Source organism: Schistocerca cancellata, chromosome 5 (genome assembly GCF_023864275.1).
Source record: "Schistocerca cancellata isolate TAMUIC-IGC-003103 chromosome 5, iqSchCanc2.1, whole genome shotgun sequence".
In the NCBI taxonomy this organism is placed as follows: domain Eukaryota; kingdom Metazoa; phylum Arthropoda; class Insecta; order Orthoptera; family Acrididae; genus Schistocerca; species Schistocerca cancellata.
Window position 1 is genome coordinate 8,389,632 of NC_064630.1, and position 9,898 is coordinate 8,399,529.

Sequence of the window (9,898 nt, forward strand, 5' to 3'; positions counted from 1 at the left end):
CAGGTCAAGTCCTGTTCCAACCATTTCCTAGGAAGAGGTGTCGGTCGGATGACTTAGGTTAGTGGAGGTAGCCAAAGTGCCCTTTCTTTTCTGCCATATTCTTTGGTTAGTAGAGATAGTCAAATTGACCTATCTTACCTCCAAAATTCAAACTTCCTGCCAGTTCTTAGCAAGAAATTCCAACTTCTCGTTAGTTCCTAGGAAGAGGTGGTGGTCGGATGACTTAGGTTAGTGGAGTTAGCTCCAGTGACCTATCTATCCTGCCACTTTCTTAGGTTAGTAGAGGTTGCATTGTCCTGATGGAATTTGAACCTCCCACCAGTGGGCATGGCAGGTGGGGACATGACACTTTTCCACCAGAGAGGTTAATTAATTGATAATGCAACTAAGTAGTCAGTCAAATTGATAAGAGTGAGAGGGGCCCTGTTCCAATAACTCAGACCTGAAAGTATATCTGTAGCATGAAGGGGGGTTTTGGGGAAGGGGAGGGGGTGGAGGGACAATAGGTTAAGTGCAGCGACATGCAAAACCAAGTAACAGAAGAATAGGTTGTAACAACAACGACGCTGTACTATTGTACATATAAGTAAATTTTTTCCGTCTGATTTTTCGATAAACTAGTGTAATTGATGTTCTGATTTCATTTCGTTTTTTTTGTTTCATGTTACTGTGTTAAGATAACTGTAAACAAGTTTGAATGTGAATATTAATGTTTATGTCAAATGTCAAGCAATATTGTAATAGAATTGAAATGTAACAAATGTTGTAAGATGTTTAAAATTGTAACTGTGCATCTGCTCCATACGTAGGCAATGTGTTATAATATGTAGAATGAAAAACCTCGGGTGAATACCCTGTGTGTAAGGGAGTGGTAAAAGGTGGATGGCAGGCGAGCATGGGAAAATGCGCACGGGCACTGCACGGCACAACGGGCTCAGCAGTAGTAGTTGGAGTTTGGAACTGGTTTGAGCAATACCTTCTGGTGTGAGGAGGCTCTCTTGGAAGATGTAGCTTCACTGAGCCTCGGGCATGCCGTTCCAACGCCCACACAGCATGGCAAAAGTCCATAGGCACTAAATGGAAAAGTATTGCGACGCAAAGAAGAATTAAAGTGCCGATATGACAAGAGTCACAGCTGTGGTTGTATGTGTGCTCTGTGCCTCGCCATCTCGCCGCCCGCCAACCGCCGCATCGATACAAGCAGGTTGAAACTTTTAGTACTGTATTCGTATGGACAAAAGAGTGAACTGTTCAATAATAACCTAAATTTTACCAGAACTTTCCATCATTTAATTATCCTCACAACTGACCTAGACAGGGCCCTTTCCAAATGTTGTGCAATCCGAGTGTCCCAAAATGAAAAATTAAATTTTGTGTTGATAATAATTACTTGCAGACCTAGTTACGTTAGAATGGTGTTTAAAGAACTGTTTTGTTAATGAACCAGTAAATGAATAACGAAGGTCTAACAAAGTTGAAAGATAACTTTAATATTGATATAGTAGTGAAGTTTAATTATTTTGAGACAGATATAAAGGTATTTAAATGAACAGTAAACAAGAAGAAAAAGGGTAGTAACTCATATACTGGAAATCTTGAACGCATAATAATTTCAGTAATCAATTTTTTATACAGTTTCAGAGCCCCCACCCCCTTTTTATTCATTTGAATTCTGAAGTGTTCTAAATTGGTTTGACCAGCAAAAGTTAAAGTCAATATAAAAGTCAAAATTTATCAATGTTTTATCTTTATCAAAAATTGACATTTTGTGTGTGGCTCGAAAGTGCTACTTCTAGAGTAACTTATGCCCAATTTTAATCAGATTAATCGACAGTATAAAGTTTTGTAGTATACATTGTAGTGTAGTGTTATGTATTCATGGTTTTTCCATATCAGTACAGAATGTGAAACTATCAGCTCAATAGATTTATTGTTTCTAAAATTCTACTATATTATGCAGTGTTAATATGTGTTGTTTTGCATGAATATATACCAACTTGTACAGGGAGGAAACTCAGTTAATGCCTAATTAGGCTGGCGACCATATTATTATCAAATTGGTAGCATCTTCAGTGTTGCTTTTGCTCCATCCTGACTTGTAATTGCATTTCGAACTTGCTTGACGGATCATTGTTATTACAGAGTGGGTGTAAGTCTGATTTGCCACCATTCAGGTACACACAGTCGATATCTATATGAAAATCCTTTCTCATAAGGTGAACCCCACTCACTTGCCATAGTACAGGCTTTAACGTGTATTGTGTGCCCCACGTGCACGTTACAAGGTTAAGGATATATCAATAAAAGGAGAACAATAGGTTTGCCCCTGAATGCATAGCTGTCCCTGATGTAGGCAACCTGCACTAACAAAATGCACTTGCACCAGCCCAGCTCCACTACTGACAGGGACAGGAAGAACAGTTAGTGGTAAACCAAGTACCCTCCGCCACACACCATCAGATGGCTTGTGGAGTATTGATATAGATTTAGATAATTAAAGTGTCCCTGTAGTTGCAATATTTTTCGGAGGGAGTGAGTGACAGGTCACTACAAAAAGAACTTTTGCCAATGTACAAAGTGCAACAATTTGTGCAATTTCATGGGAGGATTACATTCCGCTAAAGAGAAGACTACCTAATACAGCTAACATTCTGGATGAGAAGCACCGTCTTTCTCCTTAGGTGAGTGGTTAGCAAGTTTGACTGCCTTTTCGATTCCCGACCAGATGCTGCATTGTCCTCATCATAGTTTTATCATGATCGACGCACAAGTCGCTCAGTGTGGCGTCGCCTCGACAGACTTGCAAGTCGGCCGCCGAACTTATCCATCATGCCGTACTATCATTTCATATTTCAGTAGAGGTGCCCTTCAACGATGGAATGTAAGGAAATTTAGTAATGGTACGGAAACTCACAGAGAATGTTACTTACGCGCAACACTTGTTTTTCAGAGAAATATGTAATCCACACAATTCGTCAAATTTACTGTCTGACCGTTAGCGATATGAATTGGGGGTATGAATCTTGCCTGGTATCATTTTGTTCAGAAACTTGGAGGAAACTACACCCACTGGATTCAGTTTCCATAAAGCTGTTTGACTGGACGTAAAATTTAACGGATCGAGTTTTGTATTGACAAAACCAGCCTCCAGGATCTTTTTGAATAGTTTGGTTTCTCAAATATCACAAGCATGGCCTTATGTGCGGTCCAGCCTAAAATCCACAGTTGCGGTAGTCGGTGCAGCAAAGCAACGCTTTTGAATGCGTGTTTTAATTTATTGCGTTTTCTTACTGTTACGACTTTGCACTTTACAAGCCCATTACAGACATTACTGATTGTATCCCTATTTTTTATTTTACATCGTACAATTGTCATTGAAGACTATGTGTAAGCCTACATCAGCGACATTTGGTGAGCCTGCGACACAAACATTTCGTGGCTACTGTACGGCAGTTTGTACTGGACAGTAGTGCAGCTGACGAGATGACTCTCGTGTATACCATTACCCATATATATGTGACGATGATGGCTCTGACTTTATGCTTAGCTTCTGACTATGACACTATGGCTCCAGTATATTAGGACATGTTTTTATAAAACAGGTATGCCTCGCCATATTTAAAGCCCATAATTTTCACAAGTATATCAGTAATACTTTTCATCATGATCTATTTTATTGTTTGAAGCTATAGACAATTTGCTAGTCGCACATTCTTTTCCATATTTTGCTGCAGATCTGAAGATCGTCATTGTTGCTCGAAACCGGTATCTGAGGACCTACAAGTTTGTCACTATAGACGTGAAATAAAAGAAACTTATTCTACATATTCGGCTCACTGTTCCATTTGCGACCATGTTGCAGCTTGTGAAGCTCTTGAAAGCCATTAAAATCCTTCTTGGCGTGCAGCCGCATAATGATATACAGGGTGGTCGGGAATTCCCGTTACAAACTTCTAGGGCATGTAGAGGGCAGTGAGTAGATAACATTTTGAATAGGAACCCATGTCCGGAAACGTGTCGTTTCCGTTCTACGACAGTTTCAATGCAGATGATTAACTCATCCACTCCCACGTGAGGAATGTGCTTACGCGTGACCCACTACAATTGTTGCAATCCGTTTGAAAAGTATACTGACTTGCCGGCCTGAGTGGCCGAGCGGTTCTAGGCGCTACAGTCTGGAACCGTGCGACTGGTACGGTCGCAGGTTCGAATCCTGCCTCGGGCATGGACGTGTGTGATGTCCTTAGTTAGATTTAAGTAGTTCTAAGTTCTAGGGGCTGACGACCTCAGCAGTTAAGTCCCATAGTGCTGAGACCCATTTGAATCATTTTTTATACTGACTCGTTCTGTTATTACTTACGCATTTGCACTGCAACTTACACCTTACGGTTTACATTAGTCGACAACAACAAGGGCCCAGCATCTACGGCACCAGCCGCAACGTACCGATGCATTACAACAGCGGCTCGATGCGGCGACCACCAACGTTGTTACACACATTGTACCTTCGAAGCAAGATCTGGTACACTCGCTCCATCCCAACTGGTGTCTCTTCAATGTCTTCTGCAGCGGCCAGAACTCGAGTCAGCAGGTCTTCCTCTGTCTCTACAGGTGTCTCATAAATTAGGCTCTTCATACGACCCCACGAGAAGTAGTCCATAGGGGTTAAATCCGGTAATCGTGGAGGCCACGCTGTAGGACCACCATGACCTATCAATCTTTCACCATACCGTCTGTGGAGATGTCTCCGGACAGCCAGTGAAAAGTGAGATGGTGCTCCATCATGTTGAAACCACATTCAATGGCACAGCTTCCAAAACGGTTCAAATGGCTCTGAACACTATGGGACTTAACGTCGTTGGTCATCAGTCCCCTAGAACTTAGAACTACTTAAACCTAACTAAGGACAGCACACAACACCCAGTCATCACGAGGCAGAGAAAATCCCTGACCCCGCCGGGAATCGAACCCGGGAACCCGGACATGGGAAGCGAGAACGCTACCGCACGACCACACAGTTTCCAATAACGGGTGCTTGAATGGAAGGAGGTGTAGTCCAATCACATGACCGTCCAGAATACGTACCCATGCGTTAATTCCAAACATGTCTTGAAATACCTGAACATGCGTGGCATGAGAGTTTTCGTCCGCCCAAACATGGCTATTTTGAACATTCAGAACACAATCCCTTGTGAACCTACATTCATCTGTGAAGAGAACTCTACGTGTAAGCAGGGGCGCGTCGATGCGATGGTGCAGGAACCGTGTGCAGAAGGCGACGCATTGTGGAAAGTCTGCTGTAAGTGGTACGGATGTAATTGTTGCTCATGCAGGACGTCCAAGACGGTACTATGACTAACAGCCATTGCACGCGCAATTGTTCGCGAGCTCGTTGACGGACTATCTTCAATGCGACCTAGTACACCTTCAAGTTCGGGAGTGCAGCGACGCTGTGGAGCACCATAGTCCTTCCTCCTCACGGTGGAGGTACCCGGCCAGCCGGTGAGACCTTGCGGTTCTAGGCGCTTCAGTCTGGAACCGCGTGACCGCTACGCTCGCAGTTTCGAATCCTACCTCGGGCATGTATGTGTGTGATGTCTTTAGGTTAGTTAGGTTTAAGTAGTTCTAAGTTCTAGGGGACTGATGACCACAGATGTTAAGTCCCATAGTGCTGAGAGCCATTTGAACCATTTTTTGGAGATACCCGTTTCTCGTAGCCGTTGTGTAACTTGGGCAAACAGTTTGTGCGATGGAGTGTGACGGTGTGGAAAATGTTCGTGATACAGCCGACTAGCAGCTCTTCCGTTGCCTCTAGCTTCCCCATACACAAGGAACACGTCTGTGTATTCCGCAAAAGTGTAGTGCACCATGTTTTCTCTGTCGGTGATGCGCAGGTATTGACTCGGTCTCACAGCAAAGAGGACAATAAGTGACATCTGCCTATCGTTTGACGTAGTACACGTCATCGTGTCTACCCTGTTGCATGCCAGGACAGGGAAGTCTGAGACCTTTCTCTTGCCTTAAGCAGACGTTGACGAGGTACACATCTGAATTGAAACTGTCGTAGAACGGAAACGATACGATTCCGGATATGGGTTGCTATTGAAAATGTTCTGTACTCACTACCCTCTATATGCCCTAGAAGTTTGTAACGGGAATTTCCGACCGCCCTGTATATTCCTTAAACTAATACCCCACGTTTCGGCCGGCCGAGGTGGCCGAGCTGTTCTAGGCGCTACACTCTGGAATCACGCGACCGCTACAGTCGCAGGTTCGAGATGTGCGTGATGTCCTTAGGTTAGTTAGATTTAAGTAGTTCTAAGTTCTAGGGGACTGATGACCTCAGATGTTAAGTCCCATAGTGCTCAGAGCCATTTTGAACCGACGTTTCGGCATTGTGGAAGCTGGCTTCCTAAGGGCCTCCACGTTATAGTGCTGTTGGGTGCTTCAACTGTTTTCATTCTAGTAGATTCGACACGTTTCCAGCTGACTTGCCGGTCTTGCAACATAGCAAGGAGTTTATAATAACGGAAGAATGTTTTCCTTTCGCAATCGCCATTTACACCCAAACTTCAGTAATACGAGTAAGAATATTCCGAAATTTAAATTAACGCTTCATAACAGGTGCTCGAAAGTCTGCTGCTCCGTAGTGCAACTGGCTTACATTTCGGGCAACAGCGAGCGGCGGAGGGCTGCTTCAGTTGTGTTTTCCTCGGCTACTGTCGGAGGCTGAAACCAAACACCACGAACTCGAGTTTCAAAGTTAGTCTGCAGCAGTAGCAGCAGCAGCAGCAGCAGCGGCTCGACGCAGCCGCACGTAGCATAACATTAGACGTGGGCCGAGGGTTGTGCCTTGGGGGGGACCCGGTGGCACTGCCTCTGGAGGGCGGCGGCGCGTGCTAAGCAGAATGTACGAGGCGGGGCGCCGCTACACGGAAAACCTCTCCGGCAGATGACGTATTCAGCCCGCGTCCGCCGCCCAGCCGCAGTACTTGTTGCTGTGGCGGCGGCGGTGGCGGCGGCGTCGGGGCGAGGAGGCGCCAACAGCCAGTCGGTGTGCTGGCGACACTCTAGCGGATAACTTGTGCCAGTAATGTGAAGCGGTTTGCGCTTGACGTGAGGAAACAAGATCCGTTGACAAAGGGACGGAATACTCCACGTAAAAATTATTATGGTCAACAGTTAGACAGACTGAAATGGGAGATGTTAAATGATGAATCAACAGTATAAAATTACGAATATCACACCATTCATCTTTCATTTTTTACGGAATTGATATGACTGATATGCATTGTCAGAATCAGTTTAACGCCGTATACTCAAATATATATATATATATATATATATATATATATATATATATATACAGGGTGAGTCACCTAACGTTACCGCTGGATTTATTTCGTAAACCACATCAAATACTGACGAACCGATTCCACAGACCGAACTTGAGGAGAGGGACTAGTGTAATTATTTAATACAAACCATACAAAAATGCACGGAAGTATGTTTTTTAAAACAAACCTACGTTTTTTTAAATGGAACCACGTTAGTTTTGTTAGCACATCTGAACGTATAAACAAATACGTAATCAGTGCCGTTTGTTGCATTGTAGAATGTTAATTACATCCGGAGATATTGTAAACTAAAGTTGACGCTTGAAACCTTCGACGTTTAGTTGCGTGTTATAACAAACACTTCATTGCAGGGGCCCAAACAGCTGCAACGTACATCACGTTTCTACAGAATGATCTGCCAACATTGCTCAGAAATGTCCCACTGGAAACGCGTCGGCGTATGTGATATCAGCATGATGGTGCACCTGCACATTCCGCAATTAACACTAGGCTGACCCTTGACAGGATGTTCGACGGGTGTTTCATAGGACGTGGAGGACGCATAAATTGTCCAGCCCGTTCTCCTGATCTTACACCTCTGGACTTCTTTCTGTGGGGTACGTTAAAGGAGAATGTGTACCGTGATGTGCCTTCAACCCCAGAGGATATGAAACAACGTATTGTGGCAGCCTGCGCGACATTACATCAGATGTACTGCGGCGTGTACGACATTCATTACGCCAGAGATTGCAACTGTGTGCAGCAAATGATGGCCACCACATTGAACATCTATTGGCCTGACATGTCGGGACACACTCTATTTCACTCCGTAATTGAAAACGGAAACCACGTGTCTACCTGTACCTCACCTCTCATGGTCAAAAAGACCAATAAAAAGGTTTTAGCATGTGGACGTAATGTGCTGTTCCAGTCTCTTCTCTACCTAAGTCCATCACCGTTCCCTTTGGATCCCTACGTAATTCGTTGCTCTCCGATACACACGATCGAACAGCGGAGGAGTGGTACTCAAGCGTCAACTTTAGGTTACAATATCTCCGGATGTAACTAATATTTTACAATGCAATAAACGGCACTGATTACGTATTTGTTTATATGTTCAGATGCGCTAACAAAACTAACGGGTTTCCATTTTAAAAAACGTAGATTTGTGTTAAAAAACATACTTCCGTGCATTTTTAATGGTTTGTATTAACCAATTACACTAGCCCGTCTCCTCACGTTCGGTCTGTGGAATCGGTTCGTCAGTATTTGATGTGGTTTACGAAATATATCCAGCGGTAACGTTAGGTGACTCACCCTGTATATATACAGGGTGTTACAAAAAGGTACGGCCAAACTTTCAGGAAACATTCCTCACACACAAAGAAACTAAATATGTTATGTTGACCTGTGTCCGGAAACGTTTACTTTCCATGTTAAGAGCTCATTTTATTACTTCTCTTCAAATCACATTAATCATGGAATGGAAACACACAGCAACACAACGTACCAGCGTGACTTCAAACACTTTGTTACAGGAAATGTTCAAAATATCCTCCGTTAGCGAGGATACATGCATCCACCCTCCGTCGCATGGAATCCCTGATGCGCTGATGCAGCCCTGGAAGTGGCGTATTGTATCACAGCCGTCCACAATACGAGCACGAAGAGTCTCTACATTTGGTACCGGGGTTGCGTAGACAAGAGCTTTCATATGCCCCCATAAATGAAAGTCAAGAGGGTTCAGGTCAGGAGAGCGTGGAGGTCATGGAATTGGTCCGCCTCTACCAACCCATCGGTCACCGAATCTCTTGTTGAGAACCGTACGAACACTTCGACTGAAATGTGCAGGAGCTCCTTCGTGCATGAACCACATGTTGTGTAGTACTTGTAAAGGCACATGTTCTAGCAGCACAGGTAGAGTATCGTGTATGAAATCATGATAACGTGCTCCATTGAGCGTAGATGGAAGAACATGTGCCCAATCAAGACATCACCAACAATGCCTGCCCAAACGTTCACAGAAAATCTGTGTTGATGACGTGATTGCACAACTGCGTGCGGATTCTCGTCAGCCCACACATGTTGACTGCGAAAATTTACAATTTGATCACGTTGGAATGAAGCCTCATCCGTAAAGAGAACATTTGCACTGAAATGAGGATTGACACATTTTTACATGAACCATTCGCAGAAGTGTACCCGAGGAGGCCAATCAGCTGCTGATAGTGCCTGCACACGCTGTACATGATAACGGAAACAACTGGTTCTCACGTAGCACTCTCCATACAGTGACGTGGTCAACGTTACCTTGTACTGCAACAACTTCTCTGACGCTGACATTAGAGTTATCGTCAACTGCACGAAGAATTGCCTCGTCCATTGCAGGTGTCCTCGTCGTTCTAGGTCTTCCCCAGTCGCGAGTCATAGGCTGGAATGTTCCGTGCTCCCTAAGACGCCGATCAATTGCTTCCAACGTCTTCCTGTCAGGGCACCTTCGTTCTGGAAATCTGTCTCGATACAAACGTACCGCGCCACGGCTATTTCCCCGTGCTAATCCA

The 9,898-nt window shown here is 44.3% G+C and overlaps 1 non-coding gene across 1 annotated transcript; it reads left to right on the plus strand.

Moving 5' to 3' along the window:
• Positions 1-4,141: 4,141 nt before the first annotated feature.
• Positions 4,142-4,225, plus strand: Trnap-ugg (transfer RNA proline (anticodon UGG)). Its single transcript has one exon. It is a non-coding gene; the product is annotated as a tRNA-Pro (tRNA).
• Positions 4,226-9,898: the final 5,673 nt, after the last annotated feature.